A 14,696-nucleotide genomic window follows, 5' to 3' on the forward strand; every position below is an offset into this window, starting at 1 on the left:
TAACTAATAATTCTTGTCCAGTTTGGCCCCTAAGGACAAAATTATAAATGATGTTTGGAAATTGCATATGAACATGTTTTGGCTCAATGTAAGGAAAAGCTTCCTAATAACTAACTAGAATAATCCAGAGTAGCTTACATCAATCATCAGCAAGGCCCCTCACACTGAAGGTCTTTAAGCATAGTCTAGATGATTCCTTTGGGGATGGAGATGGTATGGTAGGTGGGATTCCATTCAGGCAAGAGTTGGGCCAATTGCTTTCCAACTTTGAGATCCTGTCATTCTTTGACTCTGTGAATTCTACATCTACCTAAGAGATATATTATCCTGTTAACATTTCCTAGATCTAGAGCTGGAAGGGAACTTAGAATCGGCCTAGTCCAAGATCCTCATGTTACAGATTTGGAACCTAAGGCCCATTTTGGTTAAATGGCTTTCCAAAAGTCACATGAGTAGTTGGTCACAGAACTAAGATTTGAAATCAGGTCCTTCAGAGCTCTTTCTATTGTGCTGCACCTGCTCACTCCCCATCTTGTTCACAGGTATTTTTATGAAATATATTGTCCAAATGCACTGCAACACTCTCTTGAACTACTGGGCAAAAAAGAAAGGAAGGAAGGAAGGAAATGGAAGAAAGATATCATTGGATGTACATCTCTCCACTTACTCATACAAATTAATAAACCCATTATAACAGAGAAAAACCTTTACGCTAAATCGACAGGCACTACAACCATGTCAGACAGTGTATATAATTATTTTTTTAAAATTCAGTAACTATTTAGTAAGCACCTAATTTAAGCAAAACACTATGTTAAGTGTTAGAAAAGATTAACATTATTATGACACTGGCCCCAGGTGGAAGAACTTCACATTGCCTCAAATGTGTAGAAATGTAGCTTCAGTATATGCAGCATGGAGGTAAGCATGTAGATCCTATTTGGCTATAGTCATATATCTTGTCTCCTCAGCCCACCTCAATGGGATATAATAGAGCTTTAGATATTTACACTTGAGGTGGCAGCACATCCAGCTTTATCTGTCTAGAAGAGCCAGAGCAGATGTCATGTAAAAAACAAAATGGTGACAATGAGGTTCGAACAATATCGGCATGTGGAATATATTTAATATAAGCACACAGAAAAGGCTGTTGAAAATAAATCCCACCACTATTTGAAATAGGTCATTAGAGCTGTCGAAAAGTGAATGGCTGACCCTAAGTACTTAGTTTTCTGTTCCTGGGAAATTTGAATGGAGGCTGGATTGCCAGTCATGCATGTATGTATGTACTTTGTAAACTTTGAAGTAATAGACTAATGTCAGTTATTGTTATTATTATCATTCGGCTTATCTTTCTGAACAGCATTAGTTCAATTACATTACAAAGGAAGTGATGAAGATTAATTCAGGGAGTAATATATGTAAATCCAAAGTTACATTACAGTGTAGAGAAAAGAAGTCTCCAAAAAAGAAATAAAAAGAGTAGAGCAAAGGGCATTCTTGTGGTGAGGCATATAAAGCTTAGCTGGGGGAGGCACCGGGTAAAGAAATTGTCAGTTTTCAATATTTTCAATGTACCAACCTCTTTAACTTTCAGATATGCCCTTTTGTCTTTTTTTTAATATGAAATTGTTAATCTCTACAATCTACAGCTTTTTGAAAAGTTTTTTTCAAAAAATTAAATATAATATAGTAGTGCAAACACTGCCTTGCTTGTATGTGTCCCTCTGCTCTTTTCTGTATATATTTTTAAAATGTTTCATTGAGATTCTTTACCATTGTTTGTCTGTTTTTGAATCATTATCACTCTCCCCATTCCTCTGACAATTTTTTTCTTCCCTCCAAAAATATCCTGCCCCTGTAAGAAAATAAGTATGATCAAGTTAAACTCACTCATTGGTTCAGTCTGAAAATAGATGTTTCATTCTATACTTGTTGCAACTATTTTCTGTGAAGAGATGTTATACACACTTCATTATCAGTCTTCTGGAATCATGATCAGTCATTACATTGATTTATATTCTTTTCTTTCAATGTTTTTCTCTTTTACAATATTGTAATCAATGTATATGAATTGTTCTCCTAGTTCTGTTTGCTTTACTTTGCAGCAGTTTGTACAAATCTTCCCAGGCTTCTCTGAATATGTTCCATTTATCATTTCTTAGAGCACAATAATATTTCATTACATTCATAAATCAGGATTTGTTCAGCCATTTCTCCAACTAGCAGGCCCCCACTTTTTTTCCTAGTTCTTTGCTGTAACAAAAAGTTACATAAACTGTTACAAACATTTTTGGAATATGAGACTTTTCACTTTTTCTTTTATCTCTTTGAGAGTATATGCCTAATATAGTATCCATGGGTCAAAGGGTAAGAGCACAATCTTCTGCCTTCGAGAATATAAATCCAAATTGCTTTCCAGAATGATTAGACTAATTCACAGATCTATCAAGAGCGTATTATTATGATTGTCCTCTCACAGACTCTCCAACAAATATCGTTTCCTTTTTTTGTTATCTTTGGCAATGTGATGGTTATGAATGGGAGCCCCAGTATTGCTTTAACTTCTATTTCTCATTAATAGTGACTTGGAGTGTTGTTTTTCATATACTTGTTAATAACTTGCATTTCTTTTTTAAAAATAAATTTCATTAGGAAACTAAGGTAAAACAAAAGAAATAATAATAGGAAAAAAAAAGAGAAGAATCACAAAGCATAGAATTTCTACCTTGGAGAGCTGCAAAGGACCTTAGAGATTTGTCTGGTCCAACCCTCTCATTTTACACATGTGGGAACTATAAATTTCTAAATCTGACTAGATACTCAATAAAGATTACCTAAATTCTAGCGTGGGGAAGATTTGGGCCATCACGGCTTCTGGTTCTCAGAGAGATTCTCAGTTCAATACTTGTTTACTACTACTACCTATATTATGTCTGAAGGCGTCCATTTCCCCTCAGTTTTTACCTATGAAAGGCCTGTGCCTTTATACCTCCCATAAAGCCTTGGGAGTTAAGATTTGGAGGTTTTTCCAGATTTACCAGATTTTACCAGTTCTGTGTATAATGAACTTGATTTTCTTCTTTTGAGAGCTACCTATTCATATTCTTTGACCATTTACTATTGGGGATGACCATTTATCTACATTTAATGTCTGCAAAAAGGGATACATTTATTCATCCATTCTTTTGGTTCAAGGGTTGACCGATCACAGTTATTTAGAGCTTAGTTTTGTTTCAATGTTCCTTTAATTTATTTTATTATAGTCATTGTGCATATTATCTTGGCTCTGCTCACATTACTCTTCATCAGTTTACAGAATTTTTCTGATATTTCTCTAAATTCCTTGTATTAGTTTTTGCTTATGGTACAATAACATTCTATTATAATAATATTCCACACTTTGTTCTACTGTTCCCCAATTAAATGGCAAGCAATTGTTCCTAGAAGATTTTTTTTTGCTATCATAAACAATTCTGCTATGAACAAAATGACTCCACACGTACATAAAATAACGATTCCTTGAAAAATATAACAGAGACAATATTGCTTAATAGCACTCTAACAGTAAGAAAGTAGAGAGATAAATGATTATCAAAACTGTTCACCTCTTTGACAGTGGAGATCCAGTAAAGAATTCATGTTGAAGAGGGAGTTTCTATGGAAAATGAGGTCCTCCAGATGCTTTATTTGAAGATGACATGCTGGTTTCATCAAACAGAGGAACATTAAACAATTTCCTGGAAGATAACAATAAGCACTTATAATAACTTGGTCTAGCTATTCAAGGAAAAAGAATGTCTATTGCCCAGACTATGATATGCAGTTGTATGGACAAATTATAGATTGTAAAAGTAAATGAATGAATTGCATGCAGAATTAAACATGATGGGAAAAACAGGCTTGAATGCCTTCAGGGATTCCAAAATCTCTTTAATGATCCCAGACTTCTACCAGAAACAAATTAAACATACTATTCTGCTGATGTTGTTACATGGCTGTACCACATGGAACACAAAATCTCCACATAGTAATTATTACAAAGAGGGAAATGGAGAAGTACATGGTGGATATGAATAGCCTGCAACATACAATAAATAAGGAACCTCAAAGAACTGTATCTAAGGATGACATCAGGGAAATATCTTCTCAACAAAGATAACACAAGAACTAGCATTTTTATATAATTTTAAGGTTTACAAAATATTTTACAAGTATTATGTCACTTCACCCTCATAACAATCCTTGAAGGTAGATGCTATTATTATCTCATTTTCCAGGAAATAGAGGCTAAGTGACTTGCCTAGGGTCCTACAGCTAATAAATATCTGAGGCAGGATTTAACCTCAGGTCTTCTTGACTCCAAGTTTAACACTATCCACTGTGCCACCTAGAATAGGACCTAGAATAAGAAATAGAAAGCCCATTGAGGCAACTATTACTTTCCCTTAACTCTCATTTGTAGTCTCCACAATTTGATTCTACCTCTACCCATATTCTCCACTGTACTCCTATTCTGCTGAAACTCCTGCTGAACAATAAAGTCCTTTTTATTCTAACTCTCTAGACTCTCTGAGGACTTTAAAAAAACATATCTTTCTCATGAAAATATATGCTCAGTTTTTCTGGACAGGTAATTTGGGGAAGTAGGTCAATTTGCTTTCAGATATGTAATATTCCATCTCATCCTTTCAGTTCCGGATCCAGAAGAGAAATCCTGTGCTTATATGAATTATTCTTTTGGCATATGTGAATATTCCTTCCTGAATGCATCCTTTCTTTATCCCTGAAATAATACGATTTGATAATTATAATTCTGGTTGAGCTCAATTTTTGATTCTTCTCTTTTGTAATCCTGTATAACCTATTGGTTTTACTTAGTCCTCTGCTTTCAATGTTGGAGAAGTTTTCTTCAGAAGTTTTAAGTTTAAAATTTAAAACTTTAAGAAATGTTCTTACTTAATTTCCTGAACTATGATTTAAAGCCTCTTTGTTTCTTTCTGTTTTTTTTTTTTCTGGGAGACAAATAATTGTCAGGTTGTCCTAAAGAGTGCTAGCCTCAGCCTCAGTGACTATCATTTGTCGTATTCTCAAGTCTTCTTCTAGTTATTTGGTTTAGTAAATCATTTTTCCACTTCAGCCATTTTTTCCTTCTATCAGGATCACTCTCTTTCTCATAGGTTCTAGCTTTCTTTTGAATCTCGATAGAATTTTACAAACTGTTTTATTCTTTTTTTCTCATTTATTGATTTTATTTTCATTGGGATAGATTCCCAGATCTTCCTTATTTTCTCCTTTTGAGCTTATTCACCACACCAAAGCATCTTGTGAGAAAGTATTGCTTTCTTTCTTCTCCTTCCCTGCCTTTTTTATACATGTTCTTTGGTTTTTTTTTTAAGTTCATAATATTTATTTATTGTGTTAGGCTCTTTTAAAAATCCATTTGTCAATCATTCTGGAAACCAATTTGGAACTATGCCGAAAGGGATATTTGACCTTTGACTTAGAAACACCATTATTAGGTTTGTATTCCAAACAGATTAAAAAAATAAAAAGGAAAAAGGACCTATATGTGCAAAAATATTTATAGTAGCTCTTTTTGTGGTGGCAAAGAATTGAAAATTGAGGGAATGTCCATTAATTGGGAAATGGCTGAACAAGTTGTGGTATATGATTGTGAAGAAATACTATTTGTGCTATAAGAAATGATGAGCAAGATGGTTTAGAAAAACCTAGAAATACCTACATGAACTAATGGAAAGCAAAGTAAGTAGAACCAGGAGAACATTGTACACAATAACAACAACATATACAATGATCAACCATGAATGACTTGGCTATTCTCAGCAATACAATGATCTAAGATAATTCTGAAGGACTTATAACAAAAAATACCATCCAACTTCTGAGAAAGAACTGATGGAGTCTGAGTACATATTGAAGAATACTTTTTTTTTGCTTTATTTTTCCTGGGTTTTTTTTTGGGGGGGGTCTGTGTTTGCTTTTACAACATGATTAATATGAAAATATATTTTGCATGACAGCACATGTATAACCTATACCAAATTGCTTGCCTTCTCAATGAAGGAGGAGGGGAGGAAAGGAGAAAGAGAATTTGGAACTCAAAAAATTTTTAAATGAATGTTAAAATTGTTTTTTTTGCATGTAATTGGGAAAAATAATTTTTAAAATGTATTTATACAATACAATAAACATTTATTATCACCTTGACTGAAGAGTTGTCTTGAAAAAAATCAGAATCTGGAAAAGACTTTAGAAATCATCTAAACCAACTCCTTCTATTTTAAAGATGAGAAAATTGGGGTGCATAAAGAATGGAGACTATGCGTACTGGCTATAGCACTTTCTGAGCTCATTTGGCCTATTTGTTGTTCTGAATGCTTTGTGTCCATTAAACTTCTGTAAGAAATGGTCATAATCTGAGCCAACATCTTTAGCCCATTTCCCATTTTCAGAATTACTAGCTTATCATGTCAGTTTGGAACTTCTGTAATTGCTTGTAATGTCTTCTCTTCATCCTTTCTTCTAATTTTGTATTTACTTTGACCTTTGTTCTAACCAGTCAATGATCTTACTATATACATGGCTGATTCTGAAACAATTACTACGTCTAAAACCAGTCATTTCCTGGGGTTTTTTTTTTGTTTATAATGTTATTTGCTGCTTGACATTTCTAGCACTTTTGAACTCTATTATCCCAAGTGAGGAAATTATCTCTACCAATGCAAGGACTTACCTTTTCTGCAATGTATGGTTTTAGAGAATTGTCAAAGCACTGAAAACTTAATTGATTTGCCCAGGTTCACCCAGCCAGCATGTATCAGAGGTAAGTCTTGAACCCTTGTCTTTCTATCTTGGAGATCAGTGGGTAGCCTATGTCACTCTTGATCTAATGTTAAGGCTGGAAGCTTCTGAATAAGTTTATGATCTCTTCTGAGAAAGCTTCTTCAAGCTCATAGTCACTTTTCCCGCTCTTGATCACAAATAATTGTTGCCTTCTTCCCTAGTGCCCATGTTTACAATAAAATAACTGGGCATCAAAATTTATTTTTACTTAAATTAGAATTTCTCCACTGTGTGCTCTACAAGAGATGTTGACACATAAGCTACATTAATCTTAATAGTCTTCTGTTTGCCTATGCTCCTTTTGAGGAGACCAAGTGCTATGTGAAGTAATGTTGCCTATTGCTTCTTCTTCTTCTTTTGAAGGGTATGTTAAATTTATTATATACTTAAAAATAAAAGCAAGCTATACATATATATGTACATACATATATACAGATTTACAATTTCATGCATAATCCTTTATTTTTGTTCTAATTTGTATTTGAAAATTTCATCTTATTTGATATTTGTTAAAGTTCAGAATAAAAAAAGAGACTAAACAACTTGTATGAAATGAAACAGAGCAAAGTAAGCAGATCCTGGAAAACAATAATGGATATGAAAAGAACAGCCAAACTCTAAGTAATCATAATGACCAGGCTTAGTCCCAGAGAACAAATGATGACTGTATAAATAGGTTCAAGTCACTTAATCTCATTGAACCTCAGTTTCCTCATCTGTAAAATGGGAATAATGCCTACAGAGGGGTGAGGGGATGGTGCTGTGAAGATCAAATGCATATGAAGTGCTTTGTAAAACTGAAAGCACTACTTGGCAGCCAACTTTCCAAAAATTTTATCTCTCACAAGGTCAAACACAATGCTATATACACAGTAGGTACCTAGTAAATGTCTGTTTGCCTGTTGCTTCGTGTCAGGGCTAGCAGCAGTAGGGAAGGAGAGGTATGCACTGTGGATTATCATTAACGGAAAGGGCAGTCATTTTGTGAATGACAGGAGAGATTTGTTCTTCCATGTTCACAAGCCTAAGCAGAAAACAGAGACTGACTATGTGACAGTGACAGTTCTGCCATTCACATAGCCACATGCCAGACTATTCACCATTGGGAACCTGAGATCCTCCTAGAAAACAGACACTCAACAGTAGAACAGCCATTTCTCTGAATCATGTGCAGTTGTCTCCTCTATTCTCATGAGGCACACAAGTTGGTGTAGAGATGGCAACTTTTGGTAGCAAAGTCATGGTATTTGTCATCTACATTAACTTCCCATATAGAGCAAGTCAAGGCTTGGTAGAAAGGGGAAAGGACCAGCAAAGGTTAGCAAGCATATGGGTCTGGCATGCTTTGTAAAGATGAGTTGCCCTAGAAGTGCCATTTACAAGTAGGTTCTGGAAGCGTGATACAATAGAAACAGCCATGAACAGAAAGCTGAGAGACCTGGGTTCTAGTTTTGGCTCTAACACTAAGTAGCTGTATGATATTAAACAAAGCATGTAAACTAGGCCTTCTTTCACCTACGGCAAAAATGAGGAAGTTAAACTACTTGATCACCAAGATTCAATTCAATTGACCAAAGGTTTAATTTTAAATTTAATATTTTTCCCCAATTACATGTGAAAATAATTTTTAACATTTGTTCTTTTTTTAAGTTTTGCGTTCCAAATTCTAACCCTCCTCTACCCTCCCCCTCCCCCTTCATGAGATGGTAAGCATCAGCTATAGGTTATACATACGCAATCATGTGCAATCACGTAAAACATTTCTATATTAGTCATTTGGTACAGGAAGTCCCTAATAAAAGAAAAAGAATAAAAGAAAGAAAGTGAAAAAGTAACATGCTTTGGTCTGTATTCAAACAATGTCACTTCTTTCTCTGGAAGCAGAGAGTATGATTCATCACTATTGTCTTGGATCACTGTATTGTTGAAAATAGCTAGGTCATTCACAGTTCTTCATCAAAAAATATTAGTTACTGTGTATAATGCTCTCCTGGTTCTGCTCACTTCACTTTGCATCAGTTCATAGAAATCTTTCCAGGTTTTTCTGAAATCATCCTGCTTGACATTTCTTATAGCACAATAATATTCCATCACAATCATACTACAGCTTGTTTAGCCATTCTGCAATTGATGGGCATTCCTTGACCAAATATTTATTGAATGACTATTACATGCAAGGGGCAGCTAGATGGGTTAATGGATTGAGTACTGGACCTAAAGTCAGGAAGATTTATCTTATTGTGTTCAAATCTGGCCTTGGACACTTAGTAACTATGTAATCCTAGGCAAGTCACTTAACCCTGCTTTGCCTCAGTTTCCTCATCTGTAAAATGAGCTGGAGAAGGAAATGGCAAACCACTACAGCATCTTTGCCAAGAAAACTCCAAATGGGGTCACAAAGAGTTGGATGTGACTGAAACCACTAAACAACAATTACAACTGCATGTAAGATATTATGCTCTCATCTTTGCTCTAGAGAAGCAAGTAACATGTATACACATAAGTAAATACAAATGTTGAGTGGATATATTGTTCATGGTGTGTGTGTGTGTGTGTGTGTGTGTGTGTGTGTGTATGTGTGTTTCCATAAGGGTTTGTCAAAATGTATCTCAAAGGGAGGTATGACTAAATATTTCCAGAATGTCATCCAACCCTTTCTAAAAGAAATTTCGATTCCTTCTGGAGAAGATTGTGACCATTAGGCTATTCCATTCTGCTTTCCTCAATGACGGGTACCAGACTAGAGCTATATCTATCTGCTTCCTTAAAAATTTCTAGCCTAAGAGAAATATGTTTTAGGTTCATGCCACTTTCTTGGTCACTATCCCTTAATGGAGATAGTGTCTATTTATGAATAAATCCATTTATCCAAACTGTTAGAAATCAGAAATCAGTGAAATTGTGCAAATTAGAATATACCAGAGAATACACAGAATGAATGAGCTCTTCCAGTGGGAGCAAGGTAGCTTAACCAAGAGAGTGAGAGTCCTTGATCTCACCAAAGGGAAATTCCCCAAAGTATTTCCTACAGCAAGCTAGAAGTCAAGGAACTGTTGAGGTGCAAGTTCCTCTATATGCCTACTTCTTCCCATAGTATTTTTCTTCCTCTGGGGACTATCCTTGGTATTGCCTGGTGTTGCCTGTGTTTTTTCTAGAAGCCAAAACAAGAAGATATCTCTTCTCTCTCAAATTCTTTCCAATTCCAACATTGATTCAGGCGCACAAGTATTAAGTAACCCTTCTCTCCACCAATGAGAATAATCTTATACTGATACACTAGGCTTGAACATAACATTCATTGTATATAAACTATACAAAGGAATTTCAAGAGGTAGAGAGAACTAATTACAAAGGCAATCAGGGAAGGCCATGGGAGGTGGTGCCTGAATTGTGTTTTAGAGGAAAAATAGTAATTCTAAGAGGTAGAGGAAGAAGACAAGTAGAATGAATGCATTCCAGACATTCCAGGGTCATCCTAAGCAAGGGCATGAGGATCCTTTTCAGTTCTAAAATCTTATAATCTTCAACTATTGCTTCTGCTTTATATACAAAACAACAGTTACATGACACTAGAAAAGGTTTCACAGAATGTGTCCTCTTTTACATATTTTTTACTATGAAAAATCCTCAACTTTTGCCAACTATATAAGCATTGTTTTAAAAATTCTTACTGATAGGAAAGATTAATTAGATCCTTAATCAAATAAATCAATGAGAATAGGGAATAGGGAGAATAGAGAATATTTAATAAAATGTTGAAGTGACAGTGATCAGAGAAAGAGAGATTTCTTGCTATAATCTTGAGCATGACATGAGAACAAATCTAAAAAAAATTAACACAGATGGGATGACAATTATAGTTCAAAAAAATTCATCATAAACATTTATCAGCAAAAAGTGTCTCTATATTTAAATAAAGTTCTTATCCAATAATTGCAAAAGTTGATACTGCTTGGTGAAGAGGTCAGATATAAATAAGCATATCAACTTCTTCCTGTTGAGGAACCTTGATATTTTTGAATTTTTTTTTTTAACTGCAGCAAAATGAAAAGAATACTGAAATCACATAGCATTGGGGCTGTCACTCGTAGAGTTTGACCTCTCTCTCTCTCTCTCTCTCTCTCTCTCTCTTCTCTCTCTCTCTTCCCTCTTTTTCTCTCTCTATCTTCTCATATTATTATTTTTATCCCCTCAATTTTCCACACCACTGAAAAAAAGAAAAACAAAATCTTAAAATAACTATACCTAATCAAGAAAAAAACAAAGTGCCTTGACTGACCGTGTACAAAAATGTATATTTATTTCTGCATATGGAATTCATCATCCTCTCTGCCTTGACTTTCTAAAGGGTGATTTGAAAAATGCCTAATAAGTTGTTCTATCAGTATCTATACAGTGTCAACAGAACTAAATGAAGGCCCATAGCATGTTGGTTGATTTCTGCCAATAGAAAATTTAGGGGAGGACATGATAAATTATGATATACAGGCAGTTAGGTGACTTAGTGAATAGAGTGCCAGGCCTGGAGTCAGAAAAACCTGAGTTCAAATCTGGCCTCAGCCACTTACTAGCTTCCTGATTCTAGAGAAGTCACTTAACTCTGCTTCAATTTCTTTATCTGTCAAATGAACTGAAGAAGGAAATGGCAAACCACTCCAGTATCTTTGCCAAGAAAACCCCAAATGGGTTTAAAAAAAGTTAAACATAATTGAAATGACTAAACAACAAATGATAAATAGTCACATGGAATGAACGGACATGGTTAGGTTAAGATTTACCTTATTGTAGTGAGTAACCCTTTCAAAGACATATTAAATTACTAAACCAATTTGAAGTATTTTAAATAAAAATCATTCAAATTTAGCTAAATATGTATGTTCATTAAGAAGAATTGGTTAGAAAATTGTTGTTGTTGTTGTTGTTTTTACTAAATATATTTTAATTTGCAGATTGATAGTGGAACTCACCAAATCACTGTAATTGCTATATTGCCTTTGTATAGTAAAAATTGATAGATTTAAGAAAAAGTAAAAATTGTTTGTGACACAAAGGAGACTCATTACAAAAGGTTCCCTTTGTTTTCTAAATTTTCAAATTCAGGAGACTTCCAGATCAAAAGCTGGAAGCATTTATTTGAATGCACAATAACAACAATCTTGAGAAGACTTAAGTTTGGTAAATGTGTGGTGTCCTAATCCATTTGTTTTGTTGCCAAGATGACTTTATGGATATTAAGGAAAAAAATAGAATTGTCTTCAGATTTAGAGTTATAATTAATGTTTCATTTGATGTATATGACTCAAGAATAAACACTAAGCCAAAATAGCCAGGTTTCCATATAAAACAAACAAATAAACAAAAAGCAAAGATACTTCCAACTGTCTATTTAGGTTAATCAAACCTTAACCCAACCATATCTTCTCATTCCATATGACTAATGATCATGTCCTCCCATGTGAGGATGCAATACCCACATAGACTACAACATATGTAGGTACTGTTTCTGGTCTATCTTGAGAAGAAGAAAAGCTTTTAGACTGGTTGCTGAGCCGGAACTGAGCATGCTTATAAAAGGCACTAACTAGATGATTCAGCTCTTTACTGTGTGGATGTATCTAAGCTAGAAGTGTTATAAACCTCTCGGGGTTGGGGTAGGAGAAAACTCTTGAGCCTTTGTCTCTTCACTAGGGCTCCCACCTTGTGACCTGTGAGTGCATGACTCTGCTATTCTTTCTGTTTTTGTTGTGTCTATTCTCTTCTGCTTTTAGGTAAAGGAGGATTAGATCAAAGTGTGACCTTGTGAGCTTCAAAAGACCTAAGGGAGCAAGCTGCCAGAGGTTGGAGAGGTGGAGTCCATACCAGGTTTTGAATATGGTCAAGTCAGGCAGAGTAAATCCCTAGTTACCTGATTTCCTCAGAAAAGAAGAGGATTGAAGTCAGCAGATAGGGAGCGATCAAGTCATCCCTCCAAGTGAGCTTAGTAGGACAAATCCTTAGTTGGAATTATTTTAAATGTGAGCCCACTCTTCTCAGGGATTAAGGTATATAGAGTTTTACCCTCTACATCCCCTCTCTTCCATTAGAGGAAAATGATTTGTAACTTCTGTTTCTGCATATGTATCCCTTTGTGGAAGGTAATTGATGTTAATAGATTACATGAAATTGAGGGCATTAACTGCTGGTTATTGATATGGGCAAAATACATTAGAACTAGAGAAGGAAGGGAGAAAGGAAGGAAGGAAACATTTATAAGTATTTTTGTGCTAAGCACTTTGTAAAGTGCTGGAGATACAAATATAAACAAAAAGAAAAACAGTTCTTGCTCTCAAGAAGCTTACATTCTAATAGGAAAGGCAACGTGCAAATGGGAACTGAAAAACGGGAGGGAAGGGGAGATAAAGATATCCAGCACAAGGGCATAGTTTTGAAGCTAGGTGGCCTGAACCATTCCATAAAATGGAGGCCCCAGGAGAAATTCATCACTGGGAGAAAGGGACAGGACTTGTAGTGGGCTATTCCAAGGTAAGAAGGTCATAGGGATGACTTTATTCCAGTTCTAGGATAAGGTGACTCCAGGTTATGAGAGAAGTCCAAAGATGAGATAAAAGCAGAGGCGTGGCTTTAAAGTCCAGAAAGTCAGGAGCAGGGCCAGGTGGGATTTCATAGCATTACAGAACATGCCCCTAATCCCTCAGAGGTACCCCCTGGAACCCTGAGAAGATGTTACTTTGCTCAGAGACCCATATGATCTGTGTGAGTAGGAGTTGGAATAAGGATCCCCAGAGTTTATAAAGGCTAGATATATACTGGCATAATTTTAGTGATCCATAGGATAGAATTTCAATATTTTGTTGTTCAGTAGTATTGGTTTGGGTTGAAAAACAATTGATAAGTGTTATCTAAGGCCTCTTAAAGTACAATAGGCCTAAAAGTCTCTGTCTGCTTTAGATTCCCTTCCTGAACTTAACCTGCTTATAAGGTGATGAGAAATTCCAGTTTATCTGTTCTTAAAAGGAAATACAACTATAAATCATATCCATAAACCTGCTCTTTCTTCTTCTGGTAGAGAACATAAAACATGTACGTGAAACTAAAGTAGTCTTATTTACATAGACACATTTTATTTAGATATTTATTTATTTATATAGACACACATTTTCCAGTGCCTGTCTACTCTTTACTCTTACAGCAACTGTCTATAATCTGTCAAAATAAACTTCAGCTTGTAATAGCATATTGGTATTCGTACTTCCTTTTTGAAGAGGACTGATGACACATCACCGGTGATGTCTTGTCTTGGCTTATGATTGAATTGGATTTAAATGAGGCAGAGTTGCACAAAGTCATCAGTCTCACTCTCTATTTCCATAGTCATCAAAGTCCAGGGGCAAGACAACAGTCAAGATGACTTATAATGGCCTGGGATGCAGTGGATGACCTTAGTGTCTTTGACGTCTGAGAAAGATCCAAGCCCTTCACACAGCCTGCCTCAGCCACTTTCATGACCATCAGAATAAATTGTCCTTATCTGCTTCTTCCAAATGAAGTTGTCCTCACATGCTAAAGGCAAACATCCCCCACCTCATTGGTAGGCTTTAGGCCTGTCAGTTAACCTCAAAGGGTTTAGCCACTTGCTGAGAGTTTATTGGGGTGTGCCCTCAGCAGATACTAGAGCTTTTGGGAGCCATGAGTGAGAATTGGGTGACAGATGGATACCAAAGGTGGATGAGCAGCCCTGAAAAGAGCTCAGCAAGCCCTCACACTGGAGGTGCTAGCCTTCTTTGAATACCCCATACACCAATGGCTTATTAAATAGGAGAGGGGCCAAA

The sequence above is a fragment of the Vombatus ursinus genome, unplaced genomic scaffold, assembly GCF_900497805.2.
Source record: "Vombatus ursinus unplaced genomic scaffold, bare-nosed wombat genome assembly UNPS02000582.1, whole genome shotgun sequence".
In the NCBI taxonomy this organism is placed as follows: Eukaryota; Metazoa; Chordata; class Mammalia; order Diprotodontia; family Vombatidae; genus Vombatus; species Vombatus ursinus.